The sequence below is a fragment of the Cydia splendana genome, chromosome 14 (assembly GCF_910591565.1).
Source record: "Cydia splendana chromosome 14, ilCydSple1.2, whole genome shotgun sequence".
NCBI classification, from domain to species: Eukaryota; Metazoa; Arthropoda; class Insecta; order Lepidoptera; family Tortricidae; genus Cydia; species Cydia splendana.
Genome location: NC_085973.1, coordinates 15817411 through 15831459, shown reverse-complemented (window position 1 = coordinate 15831459; position 14049 = coordinate 15817411).

The following is a 14049-nucleotide window of genomic DNA, read 5'->3' as shown; positions in this document are numbered from 1 at the left end:
CAATATGTTTAAGATTTTGAAGCATTAATTTAATATTAAGTGTTCGGGGCTAAAACTAAGCACTTTGCAGAAAAAAAAATTACTTGTTTCTCTTTTGTATGATAAAATTGTCAATAACAATTATAACAGTTACAATGATATTAAATACAAATACACATAATTATGTACCTACGTTTAATGTAAGAATTTGCAATTTCTTTACGATTAAGTTGTTTTTTCATATCCTATTTACTATTTTTACCATTACAAAACGTTTGCAAGTTAACATTTACACGAAATATGTTAATCGTTACTAAGCAAAATATTCTGATTTTACTGGCACTAAAGTTTATGTCATAACATTTAACCATAGCCTAATAGGGTATTTTCCTACTAGTCAAATCAGTTTCTATTTTGAAGAACTGTCAAAACGATTTGCTAATATGGAATTTATATGAAATATTACACAATGACGTCACGGTCAACTCACCTACTTTATATATTTCTATCCGATTTATTAAATAGAACTTGTATTTAAAAATAACTGCTATTTATGTTTTTCTAATAATTATCTGGTGCTTTATTTCATGCATGGTGCGAAATAATTTATTTTTCACCACACCAACACGGAAAGGCTTACTTTGCACTTCAAAAACTGATAGCAAAGTTGCATTTTATTCACATGTGAGGCAAAGTAATCAAATGCAAATTTTGAGGTGTTTTCTTATGTTTGCTGGTAGAATTGGCTTTTAAATGATGAATTTGGATGATAAATATTTAATAACATTAATTTGGTTTGATTTTGTTTGATATTTTACATTTAATATTTGCTTCGGGTTGGTGTGGTGAAATTTATTTTAAATACAGTAAAACACCCTATTGTATTGACAGATATGTAATGTTAAAAGCTGTACATTTTATATTTTTTTCGTTCTTGATATTTAATGTAAACAACTCTAAGGTTGTGGTAAAGTATCAATCATAGTGTGAAAATAAATAAAATTTATTGAGGAATATTTCCATTGAAAATTATAAGAAAATAGAATAAAATATAACCCACAACTTAAATTCCGTTGCACTTTAAGATAATTAACTCTGAATAGGTATTGTAAATATTAAATTATCATTCGATATGGTAATGTTTGGATAAATGTTTTGGTTTTGTAAAGAGTTAATTTTAAATAATTTAATTAAAGATTGATGTTGGGAAGGTTGTTTTTTTATTTAATATTGCGGTTATTTGATGAATAATTAAGGATAAGGAAAATTGATATTTAACTCATTACATACAAAATGTCATACGGGAGCCTATTTGGGCCTATAATATAATATAACTCATAGTTAAAAATAATGAAAATAACTAAATCATGAGTTATACGACCAACAACAGAATTCAACGCAATTGAAAGGATAAACCGGTTTTGATAAAACGTGTCTAACAACCACTAGAAAACCTGCTTTCAAATAAAAAAAACGAATCCAAATCGGTTGCCTGATTTAAGAGCAGAGCTGCCACAGGCAAATACACACACATAGCGGTCAAACTTAAAATACCCCTCTTTTGCGTCAGATTTTAAAAACTAACTCCTAAAAACAAGTGTACTTTACAAGAACTTTAATAAATGTCCAAAAAAACAATTTCAGAACAATTACTGTTTTTTCGTTTTTCCATTGTACCTACTCTTTATATTTTTTGCAATATTTACCAATAAAGTCCGCTCGTTTGTATTAGGAAATAGATTGTTCACAACGTCCACGCTTACAAAATCTTAACAAAAGTCCAATTTAAAGTCTATCTGCTGCAGAGGATTTAATTTCAAATGAAAGTCTGAAAAACGCGACGCTGTAAAGAAAGATTGGACAAGTAATATTACAACTCAAAGCGAAGCCCACGCTGAAAAAACAGTGAAAGCTGTGTCAAAGCTTTGGTAAGTATTATTTTCACCTTACTTCAACTTACTTGTATAGGTTGACCTTATTTGCAAACGCTTTTAGCTTGTTTCAGACTTAAGAATTTGCCGTACAAAATTACGCTTTCGGTACTACTTAAGACTCTTAAATGTTTATACGAGTATAAGTAGTTTATACTTTCCTTTCTCCTTTTTAGGGTTCCGTACCAGTAGAGTAAAACCGGGACCCTGTTACTAAGACTCTACTGTCCGTCTGTCTGTCTGTCACCAGGCTGTATCTCATGAACCGTGATACCCAGACAGTTGAAATTTTCACAGATTATGTATTTCTGCCGATTATGTATGCCGCTATAACAAATACTAATAAAGTCCGGAAGTACGGAACCCTCGGTGGGCGATCTGACTCGCACTTTACCGGTTTTTTCTTTTCTTCAGTTCTAATAATAGCGATGTTATGAGCTACTCAAAAACTAGTACTTTATTTTTTGTTAGTTACATTAGCAAACTCGATTCGATTAGGACTCGAGTTGTATAGATGTAGGTGTCAAGACCGATAAGCTTAAGTGGGACTGGGCGGGACAAGTCTGCCGCATGCAACCTGAAAGGTGGGCCAAATTGGTAACTAAGTGGGACCCACGAAACACCATAGATGGTGCTGGCCGGGGTGCAGGCAGACCAAAAAGGAGATGGCGGGACAACTTGGACGCATTTAATCCGGATTGGCGGGAACGTACAAACGACAGGGTTGAGTGGAGGAAAGGAGGGAAGGCCTTTGCCCAGCAGTGGGACACTAAACCAGGCTAAAAAAAAACATTAGCAAATTAATTTACATTCAAGTAAAAGGGTTGGATAGAACCACAAAATACCGTCAAAAGTGTACTATCACAACTATACATTCCACCTACCTATTTTTGTTTTATTTCACTTTTAAATAATAGAGCGACTTCAAATATAAAACCCATTTACCGATGACAGCTTCATCAACACAAACACGATATTTGTTTGTACCCCAAAATTGATGGACACGATTTTTCAATTTCCAATTAAATGGGCACGCCGGAAAAACTTTTTCGCATGAAAGGTCCGCATCGATTAAAACGTTTTCATTCCGAAATAACGAAAACTTTATTTAAAAAATAATATTTATGACAGGTTGTGATAATGATGTTGAAAATGTTTTAAATTTCCGTCGCCGGAGATCCGTAATACCTACTAACTAAAATTCTAATCAATGAAATGGATAGAGCATGTTACGAGTATCTAATTTAACTCTGCATCAACTTTGATGTGACATACAGGTTATTCGGATTTCAAGATAATCACAAGATCTTGAGACGATTTAGAGATCAACTAGATCTACATTAAATATCGCCTAGATGTGACTTGGATATCTAAGTCATAACTTGTCGAAATCGTTCAAGAGGACCTCCAGAATCGCGGAAACGTCAAATTTGACATATCTATCTTACAAATATCTTTAAATTATCCGTATCGTAACTTGTTGAAGTCTAGTAGAAATCTAATTCATTTTCCGAATCGAGCCGATAGTGTGGTGATGCGATTGTTAACGTCATATTTCCATAAGATTGGCTTTATCCTCTAGCCGCCCGGATTTCTCCCATTCCATTGTATTTTGAATATATATTGGCAAGTTTTGACGTGTGAGCGGCTACTAGTGTAGAAGTAAAAGTCCTTTTGAACTTAAAATATCATGTGTAAAAAATGTTATCAAACTCCTTACCTAATAGGATGCTACTCCATAGTTCTCCAATATTTAAACATTCTAATTATCTGTCTCAATATTAATAAGATACTTAATTATTATTTATTATCCACCTAGTTACTAAATCAACCCTATTGTTATTCCCTACTACTTCAATTCAGTAACAAACAATCAAATTATATAAACGAGTTGTATTTTAACATTTAACGCGGCACGAGGCAGATTACTCCTCGAATAAAATATTCAATGTCGATTCCTGTAATTGCGTTAACCTATTTTCGGTAATTCCATTCCATTTATTATTTATCTTGATCTTATGTCAAGGAGGATATCTTTTTAACTAGGTCATTAAAGTAAACAAATAACCCGGGTGCTACCGCCTGTTGTTATTTTATTGGTGCAATAACTTACTCGCACCTTCTTAAGGCCACTTGCACCAGGGTTAGTCACTACTCGGGGTTAACCGTTAACACAGGGTTAAATTGTACTTATCCAAAAGTAAAATTGTTAGTGAACACGATGTGATGTGAAGTGTGTCATGTGTGTAATGTGATGGTCGTATTTGTCTACGTGCCAGGGTGATATAGTACATTTCGATGCTAGTGCGGAAAGTATGTCATTACTTCACGAGTACCGAGATATCTAGACTCGGGACGAGTGAAGAATGACATTTCCGCACGTGTATCGAAAGACGTTTTTTAATACAGTTGCGAAAAAATAAGAAAAGCAAGAACAACAACAGCAATATACCTAATTATTTTTAGATTTTTCTGGCAAAGCACTCTCATTTGTAATTGCAGTCTTCTCATAAATGTCTGGCTTGTTAAATCAATTTCAAACTCTGATTCACTCATTTTATAGGCAATTTTTTGAAAACTTAAGACTGGAAAACAAAGTTGTAAGTTCGATCTTTCGCAGTGAACATTTTTGACATTATGAAGAGGTGTTTTTTTTGGTATGAACCCACTTCAATGAAAGTTTTTTTTCTCAAATGCATGTCGTATAAGACATAAACAATTGTAAATATAAAACATTGTACTATTATTACTTAAGTATCGTTATTTACGATTATTTGTGTATCGTATATTTATAAAAACAATATCAAATGTTGCCTTCGGAAACTTTGCAGTAAGAAAAAACAACTCTTCTTTGACAGGCGTTTGGCGTTTCGGCAGCTATTCCGTTCCATTCAGACAACTTATTGAGAACGGTTTTTCAATATTCAGTATTAAAAAATAAACGTGTTATAATGATGAAGAGGTAAGTAATAAAATATGAAATATGTATATTTTTTGTATTCTTACATTAACAGTAGGTTTTTATGTTGATTACGACGTTTAAAGGAAACTAATATTAACACTCATCAATAAGTAGTCATGAATTGGAACAAGTATAAATTTAAAAAAATTGGAAAAGTGAAAAGCACTAGTTCGCGAAAACCAACTTTCCGCACGCTAAACAGCTACGTAAAGTAGCACTTTTTGTGCAACTGTATTAAAAAAGACATTTCGTCTCTTTCAATCGCTTGGTGTTAAAAAGTGACACTTATTATATCATGTGGACAAAGCCATCCTTAATACGCGTGCAGGTTTGCTCCATTAATATTCACCAACTTGGGAAGTGCGTCACTTATCACGCATAATGTCGTCAGTTGAAACATGTTCCGTGTTACACTCGACAGCGTTCAACAGCAAAGTTTTTATGGCGCCCCGGCGGTTTAGTCCTATGCAGTACTTAGTTTGTTGGTTCACTTTCGCAGAAAATTAGCTAACTTGGTACTGTGTAAACGAAAGATCCTATGTAGGTATGTTATGGTTCACTTTCGGAGAAAATTAGCCAACATAAAATCGTAAGCGAAGGATCCTACGTTAGTTAGGTTGGAGTGTTTTAGGAATTTGAGTGATGAGTGGTTTTGCTTTGTTTAGACATGAGCATTTTATCTCGCAATGTTTTGCCTGCGACGGGAGGAAGCGTTATTTTTTTACACGATTTTATGATTCACTAACATAAAGTGAGATTTCTAAATTTGTGACGGAAAGTGCAACAACTGCAAGGTCTGCCTAACCTTTCAGACTAGTGATTATTTTCTGGACGTGTAAAGCTCGCTTAAGATATGTCTTTGCTTAAGATTAACCTGAGGAAGAAAACCGTCTACAAGATATTTCGTCGCTTTTAACCCTTGACACACATACTTCACTTTCAGAAGGTCGTTAAAGAGAAGGAGAGATACTCTATCTTTCTGACTGTGTCTGAGCGGCGTACGTATACAAATACAAGAGTTCTTGATGACGTGACGGTCTGTGCAATAAATTTTGTATGCCGGTCTTACCCACATCGACCTTAGGTGCAGGTGCATGAAATATGGCGAGAGTGGCGCTAAAATTACATTATTGCACTTTAAGGTAAGGTGAGAAGAATTTAATGAGTATGTACGATAAGATTTTCTATAAGTATCTAAGTTAATTTTACGTAGGTATACCTACTCAATCAAGCTTAAAATTAAGTTCATTTAAAGAAGATCGAAGATCAAGTTGAAATAAATAAAACCAATTTTTCCAACAGAATTTAGAGTAGTCTCCTATTTACAAGATTTACGGGAATGTCTTGCGACAAACTTTTATATCAGATAAAATAGTATACTGTAACAATTTGGTGCGTTTGATTTACTCCAAAGCTTATTTTGTTTTTTTAATGCATTAAAATACATTTAGTTTCATAGTTTTGTGCGAAAAAGAATTAGATCTTCTTAATACCTTACCATCCGATGGAAAAAGTTAGACTAACAATTTGATTTCACCAATAACGTAGCAAAAACCTATCCCATTTAAAACGAATGATAGCCAATATGGACAATCCGATCGCCACAAAATGGTCAAAGGAAAGTATTGAAATACTAACGGTCTAATTTAAAAGAATTTTTCAGGAAATAATGCCTTATCTTAACCGAATAAGAGTCAATATCGTAAAGTAGATTTTAGATTCAGTCTCACCGAGGGAGCGAGTAAAAACTCTTCCCTTTGGTATTCGTATCAGTGACGCTATTTATTTCAGTTTTCTTTGGCCCTTTTGGTAACTCAGACATTATCAACGTCTCCAAGATTACCAAAAAGTTTTACAGTACTACTCTTAAAGTAGCAGCTTGGGGCCTATTTGGGTTGTGTTGTATGAACAGGAGAAAAGACACTTTATGTTACAAGAGTTACGGCTTTGTTTCAGTTGTTTATTGTTTGTTGTAAATGTACGGAAGAAAGTGTACAAAGTACGAGTAAGGCTCCCGGGAATTCAAATAAGAAACACCGCTTTGCGTGGCAACACGCATTTGTAGGACGTTTGAAAACGGCTTGTGTTTGTCAGATCAGTGATCATTTTGATCGAATGCTTTTAGGATTGTGACAGAAAATGTAGACGTAGGTACAGTCAGTATCAAAAGTAGCGAATCAGACTATGCGTCAAAAATATCTAACAGCTTAACAAATAGCTTATATGCAGAACAATAATTAGACTGTAGCAGATACTTTTGAACGCGAACTGTCGAGATATATCTCCGTTTGGGAAAGTATTCAAGGGTGCATGGGAGATACTTTTGACACGTTCTTACTATTCTATTTACCAAGGTTTATCAAAGAGCAGTCAGTGGTTGAACAACGGAAGAAATTTCACGTTTTCTTCCAAACATTTACTACTTATCTTACTAAGCAGAGTTATTTTAATCTTACTACATGAATACGTATGAGGGAGGCTTATCGTACCTTGTCACAGTGACAATCTATATGAAAGTTGCTAGGGACCTCATATACCATTGTCACTGTGACGAGGCTGTGAAACTTACTTCGACTATCGGTAGGTATTCGGGTATCGTATCACTCACAAAAGCTGTAAGTAAACGTCTAGAGGCGTTTGAGATGTGGGTGTATAGGTGAATACTGACAATCTCATGGACGGATAGAGTAACCAATGACAGCGTGCTGCATAGAGTGCAAAAGAAAGGCGACATTTTTAGATACTATTAAGATTTGGAAACTGCAGTACTTTGGTCATGTATTACGAAATGACAAATACAACCTCCAAGGGGAAAATCCAAGGAAAACGAAAACGTGGAAGAAGACGTACCTCGTGGCTCAAAAACCTCAGGTGCTGGTTCAAGATGAGCACCAGATCGCTGTTTCGAGCGCGTCAAAAGTGAAAATAGCCCTAATGATAGCCAACCTCCGACAGGAGACGGCACCATAAGAAGAAGAAGATCAGTAGGTACGTTTTTTTATTTTACGCGTCTTCAACACTCTTCTCACTCACTCTTCTTCTTCTTCCAGTGCCATCTCCTACCGGAGGTCGGCTATCATGAGGGCTATACGAACTTTAGACACAGCTGCGTGAAATAATGAGCGTGTGCTCTGTTTGAACCATGTTCGGAGATTTTTGTCACTTACTCTAAAACAGCAACACTCTTAACTGTCCATCGGTGGACCTTATGCCTTTTGTAATAAGGTTTAGGAACTGTCAGTTAACAGTGTGGGCGATGGTACCAGTTTACTCTTTGGTTATGTCACAAAATAACTAATAGTACTACCGTACAGAAAATTCACTCCTTAACAAAAGTCAGATTTAGGTATAAAATTATACCTATACTTGCCGCCTGCAACAAAATTGAAACTTATAACCGCGCACGAACCGTGAATCTTCGTAATGTATAAAATATTTAAATAAAACGCACACGCATATATTATTAAGTAGGTATGTATGTGTCTACTCGTACTAGACATGATTATTGATAACATTATGTTGTTTGATTTAATTAATACAATATATATTATATTGTCCTCAACAAGCTTCATAGTAATAATTAATATCGTGAATAATGCCTTTACTTAACGTTTGAAGATGAATACAGATATTAAGTGAATTTTAATACAAGACTTAATTTTATGAAATCTCTCATAGAGCTTCTTAGTAAGTAATTACAAAATATTTGCATGTGTTTTTCGTTAAGTGTTTGTACCTACTTTTAAGCCTTTAAACGATTAACGAATGAGTTATTATTCATGGAGAAATACACTTATTTACATATAACATATACCTCTACAGTGGTACTTCTTACTGTGCCACTTACTTATTCATAAAGTACATTAAACTGTAAATCGTGGCGCTTTTTAAAGCTGATTAACAAGCAAATTCGAACATACACTGACATCGGAATTGAATTTGAATCATGTTATTTACATAGTTATCGTGCGTCTCGCCCATACCAATACATGTCGGTATGGGCGAGCGAAATGCATGATAACTGAATGGCAACAGCTAGATGTCATTTAGATTTCAGGGTACGTTTGAATTGACCTGAATATGTTTGATTATTGTGTGTCAAAAGTATAGCCTACCAACAACCCAACACCTTAAATTCATCAAAATCAGCACGTGCTCTGACAAGTCAATACTGAAGTACACGAAATTTCTCGTTACATTCAAACCATTAAAATACATTGAAACTCCAAATTCAAAATCCCCAGAGGCAACGGCCCTTAATTTAATTTGACTAACAGTACCGTTAACGAAGGAATAGGGCATGTTATCGTTAGCAGAAACAGGTGTTAGTTATAATACTAGTAGACCCGCCAGTGTAAATTGAGGTACCTTGAATATAGATGTTTGTGAAGGATAAGCGGTAGTGTCAGGCAACGGTCGAAAAGTTAATTAATTAAGGGTAATTAGCCCTACATCACACAACATAGTAAAAACATAGGAGCAGGATCCCGGTTCACAAAAACTTGAACCTAGCTTCTAACACTTGGGTAGCTGCGCTCTAGTTTTAAACACAATTAATCGCTAAAGGGGCCTAAATAAATAAAATGAAAACCTTTAGAAACATAACCGCTTAAAATAATATAAGTCACGTAATTAGCACGACGAGCTGAATGGCAGGCGTAAAGTGACGCTCAGATCAGATCTGATATATCGGAGGTTTTTTTTTCTTTGTAATAAAATAACACACGAAAAGTGTCAAAAGGGTCACATGTCTAACTTAGCTTAACCGAATTTCTTCAGTTCTATACGATGTGGTTTAGATACACAGGCGAATAGGTAACTCGTGTCGATTTAAAACACTCCCTTCGGTCGTGTTAAATTCGCCACTCGTTGCGAATTTCTTATTTTTCTAGTATCGTAAATAACTATTACCTAACAGCTGTAAAACTCTAAGACGGCGACGACTTATCAAGGATTTAAATAAAATTCTATGAGAAAAGTCTAGACGCCTCTATTTTTTTCGACGTTTAGCTTAGGTGCCTTTAAACAAATGCCTTTCATTTTTTTGACGTGAATTGACGTGAAATCCAGATAATACTGACAGCTAGTTGGTCGAGAAAAGTTAGAAATTTTCCAAGTACCTACAGTTAGAAGCAGAAGTTGCTAAGCGGGCCAAGTGTTCAAAATCATGTTGACGCGACTTTATTGTTAAGAGAATAAGAGCAAAGGTAATTTTGAACACCTCGCCCGCTTAGTAACTTCTGCTGCTGACTGTACAACGAAAATCGTATTTTTAATGGGGTTTTATTATTTTTAGACTAAAATTTCTTTAACACTTAGCTTTCATTTATATTATGGGTACGAGAAGATACTTAATTTGGCAGTGGGGTTTGATATATTGTACTAAGGTGTTAGGATTGTTGAAATAAAAGTATAGATGCGTTAAAAAATGTATATTAACAACTGAAAAACTAAAACAAATTACGAGAGCAAGTAGGGAGCGATATACAACCGAGCTCGACCCTTAAATAATACCTAGATAGCCAAAAATCAAGCGTGTATGGGTCAAACAGATCACTGTGTTGTGTCTTTCCTGTAGACATACACAAGAGTTAAGGGCTATAAAGGTTAATTTTCTTATTTAACCCTTATCCACGTGAAAAGGTCCTCCTTTTATTTAGAGAACTATGATAAAATCATTGCTTACATGCCCACAAGCTGTTAACTATAGCCCACAGGAGAGAAAAATGTGCTGTTCGCGATAACACACTAGTTTTCTCTCCTGTGGGCAATAGTTAACAGCTTGTGGGCATGTAAGCAATGATTTTATCATAGTTCTCTAAATAAAAGGAGGACCTTTTCACGTGGATAAGGGTTAAATAAGAAAATTAACCTTTATAGCCCTTAACTCTTGTGTATGTCTACAGGAAAGACATAACACAGTGATCTGTTTGACCCGTATAATTATATTAAAGCCTCACAGAGTCCTTTCATTTGTTATGTAACACGATATTGTAGTTTGTATACAGACACACGAGTCTCTGTAAATATATAAATATGATTGTTTGAAATTTTTACATTTTTGCTAAACAAATGTGAAATTTCACAAACGCTTATGATGGGGGTTTTCAATAAAAATGGTACCATTTACTTTTTTTCGAAAAACCATCCACTTTTGGGTTATTTAGACTCAGAATCACTAGTACTATTGAAAGAGTCAAAGAAAAAAAGTGTCCCCAGGTTTTCATACAAATTTTGGGTGTCAGTTTTGTAACGGTCCATACAAAATGTAAGTAAGTATGTGGAAATGCGTTACAAAACTGACATTTTTTTGGGATACTTTTTTTCTTTTTAAATCGATAGTCCTCGTGATTCTGAGTAGAAATAACCCAAAATTGATGGATTTAAAAAAAAAGTAAATGGGACACTTTTAAGTGAAAATGCCCTTATTACTTATCTTTAAAATGCAACCATACCTTAAAAGGTTAAACTAAACTTAAGAGGTCAACGCAAAGTGGCCTTAACATTACTTAAAGACCAGGAAATTGCCAACGGCAAAACACGCCAAGGTTTAAGATAGGGATAAGGCGACTTTGGATTATTGAGATTGTTTTACTTCGCCTGAATTAGGCTCGTTAAGGAGTTATGGTTAGTGTTGGGAAAAACTGCAGTCTTTTGAGTCTAAAGACTCTGGAGGTTGAATACCTTATACTAAACTGAAATAGATGTCATATACTAAAGAAAAAGTGTCCAAGTCCTTAAGTATAATTTATATACAAACACAAATATTATAAAAAGAATATGGTTGTCTGTAAAGTCGGTTTACGGACGATATTTTTTTTGCGTGATAACGTCATAAGAAAACATTACCATTACATTACGTAACGTTACCATGGAGATCTGTCTACAACGTTACCATGGAGATTTGTCCACAACGTGACACTTTTTCGTGTATGCTACCGGTGTTCATCGATTTATAAGACGTTATCACGTCAAAAATACGTTCCCTAATTACACCTATAATGGTGGCGATGGCGGGATAACTTGGACTCCTTTTTGAGAGACTGGCCAGATATAGCACTAAACAGAGACGAGTGGAAAAAGAGGGAGGAGGCTTTGCCCAGCAGTGGGACACAGTGGGCTATGAATAATAATTACTTACACCTATAATACTTTGGAAGAATGGTTGTTTCATGTTTTATTATTTGCCAAATATTCATTAGGTACCGTCGAATTTATACAATGGTCCGAAATATTACTTATTTTGGACATAAATATGTAGGTATATGAGCAATGTGAAATTATGTTTTTGGTTTTAAGTTGAGTGTAAGTTTTTAATTAACTCACTCAAATTTGCAGCATTCTAGATTAAAAAAAAACAGTTTTGAGTCGTGTCGCTCGAAAATTATGTCACCGCTTTAAGATTATATCTAAATAGTCATCACTAAACCATCAAAGACTTTGTATAAGTATCTAAAAGACTCTAGTATCAACAAAATTACTGGTGACTGAAACATTGACTCCAGTCTCTAAAGACTCTAATTTTTGCCAGCACTAGGTGTATTATTCGCTCGCTATGTTAACGGCACTTAGCGGGATAAAATGTGTCCTTGTTGCGGATTTTTATTGCCATAAGAGTTGGCAATGCCTTTTAGGACAGCTGTGATACAGACAAATGTGCAAAGTGCGTGGTGACGATAAAAAATAAGGACTACCCCAGCTATTATTATTATTCAGAGCCCACTGTGTCTCACTGCTGGGCAAAGGCCTTCCCCCTCTTCTTCCACTTGTCTCTGCTTAGTGCTATACCTCTCAAGAAGGAGTCCAAGTTATCCCGCCATCGTCGACGAGATCTGCTGGATCCCCGGTTAGACTCGTGGGGCTCCCACTCTGTTGTTAACTTGGCCCACAAGTCGTCTGGCATTCGGCAGACATGACCAGCCCAGTCCCATTGCAACTTAGCCGCTTTCCGAGCTACGTTTATTATTCGAGTCTTAGAGCGCAGCGTGGTGTTTCGTACTCGATCCCCTAATTTTACACCTAATATGCTCCATAACTCTGGCAAAACCCGAGTTTGGACTTCTGAGCTTCCGTCAAAGACCAGGTGCAAGCACCGTAGGTGACAACTGGAACCCTACCAATCCCCTACCCTACCCTACCCTAGCAATCATTAAATTTGTTTTAAGGTGAAGAAAAGAAATTGTAATATTTATATTACCTAAAATAAATTTTCATTTATAGAAGACTAATCTTTATATTCAGGGAATTCTCAGTCACCACTCCGTCAAATCATGTGTCTGTTTCATTACCAGCAACACTATCTTTCCAAACAACAATGGGAAAACGTATTAAAAGGTGTATCTCTGTATTCACTAATAACGTGTTTTTACGGTAACATATTACACTTACCTATTCAAGATAGTATCTGCAAATATTACATGAAGGTGACACCCATGTTTCAGCTCCACTGAACTGCTTTAGTTCCAAACAAGTTTATTAGAGTGGTACCTATCAAACAAGTTTAGTATCTAGACGATATTTGTATGCGGTACTAGTTCTAGGTACCTACAACAAATCTCATAACGAAGTTGGGAACACTTTCGGTGTGAACACCACTGACTGAGCAATGGGTAGCCGAGTTGACAATCGTATCTTATCTCGTCTAAGTCACTAAGGGCCCGATTCGGATTTTGAAATAGACATCTATTAGATATATTTTAGACATCACTAAGATACGATAACGATATGTTTAAGATCAACCTGTCAAATTTTACATTTGCGCGATTCTGGAGATACTCTTGAACGATTTCCACAGGATATGACTTAGAGATCCAATTCACATCTAATATATATCTTACTCTATCTAACGTAAAAGTAACATTGGTTGCCTGAATTGCGCTGCAAAAGAGAACTAGTTGATATCAAAATTATAACGTATCTAGAATGGATCTAGTACGTGTCGTCTCTTGTGAATATCCTGAAGTTCGAATACGGCAGTATCACAGATCTACATTGTAAAATATTGTCTAAATCAATTTTTTAACAAGCAGAAACCTCTGCGAACGATGCTATAATATGACTTGGAACTCCGGTAGCCGTTTAAGAAGTGCAACGCTCTAACGATAGATGTCGCTAGGGTCCCCTAGACCCATATGGTGGAAAGATTTGCTGGCTATGGATGAGGTCTTGGTGGCTCAG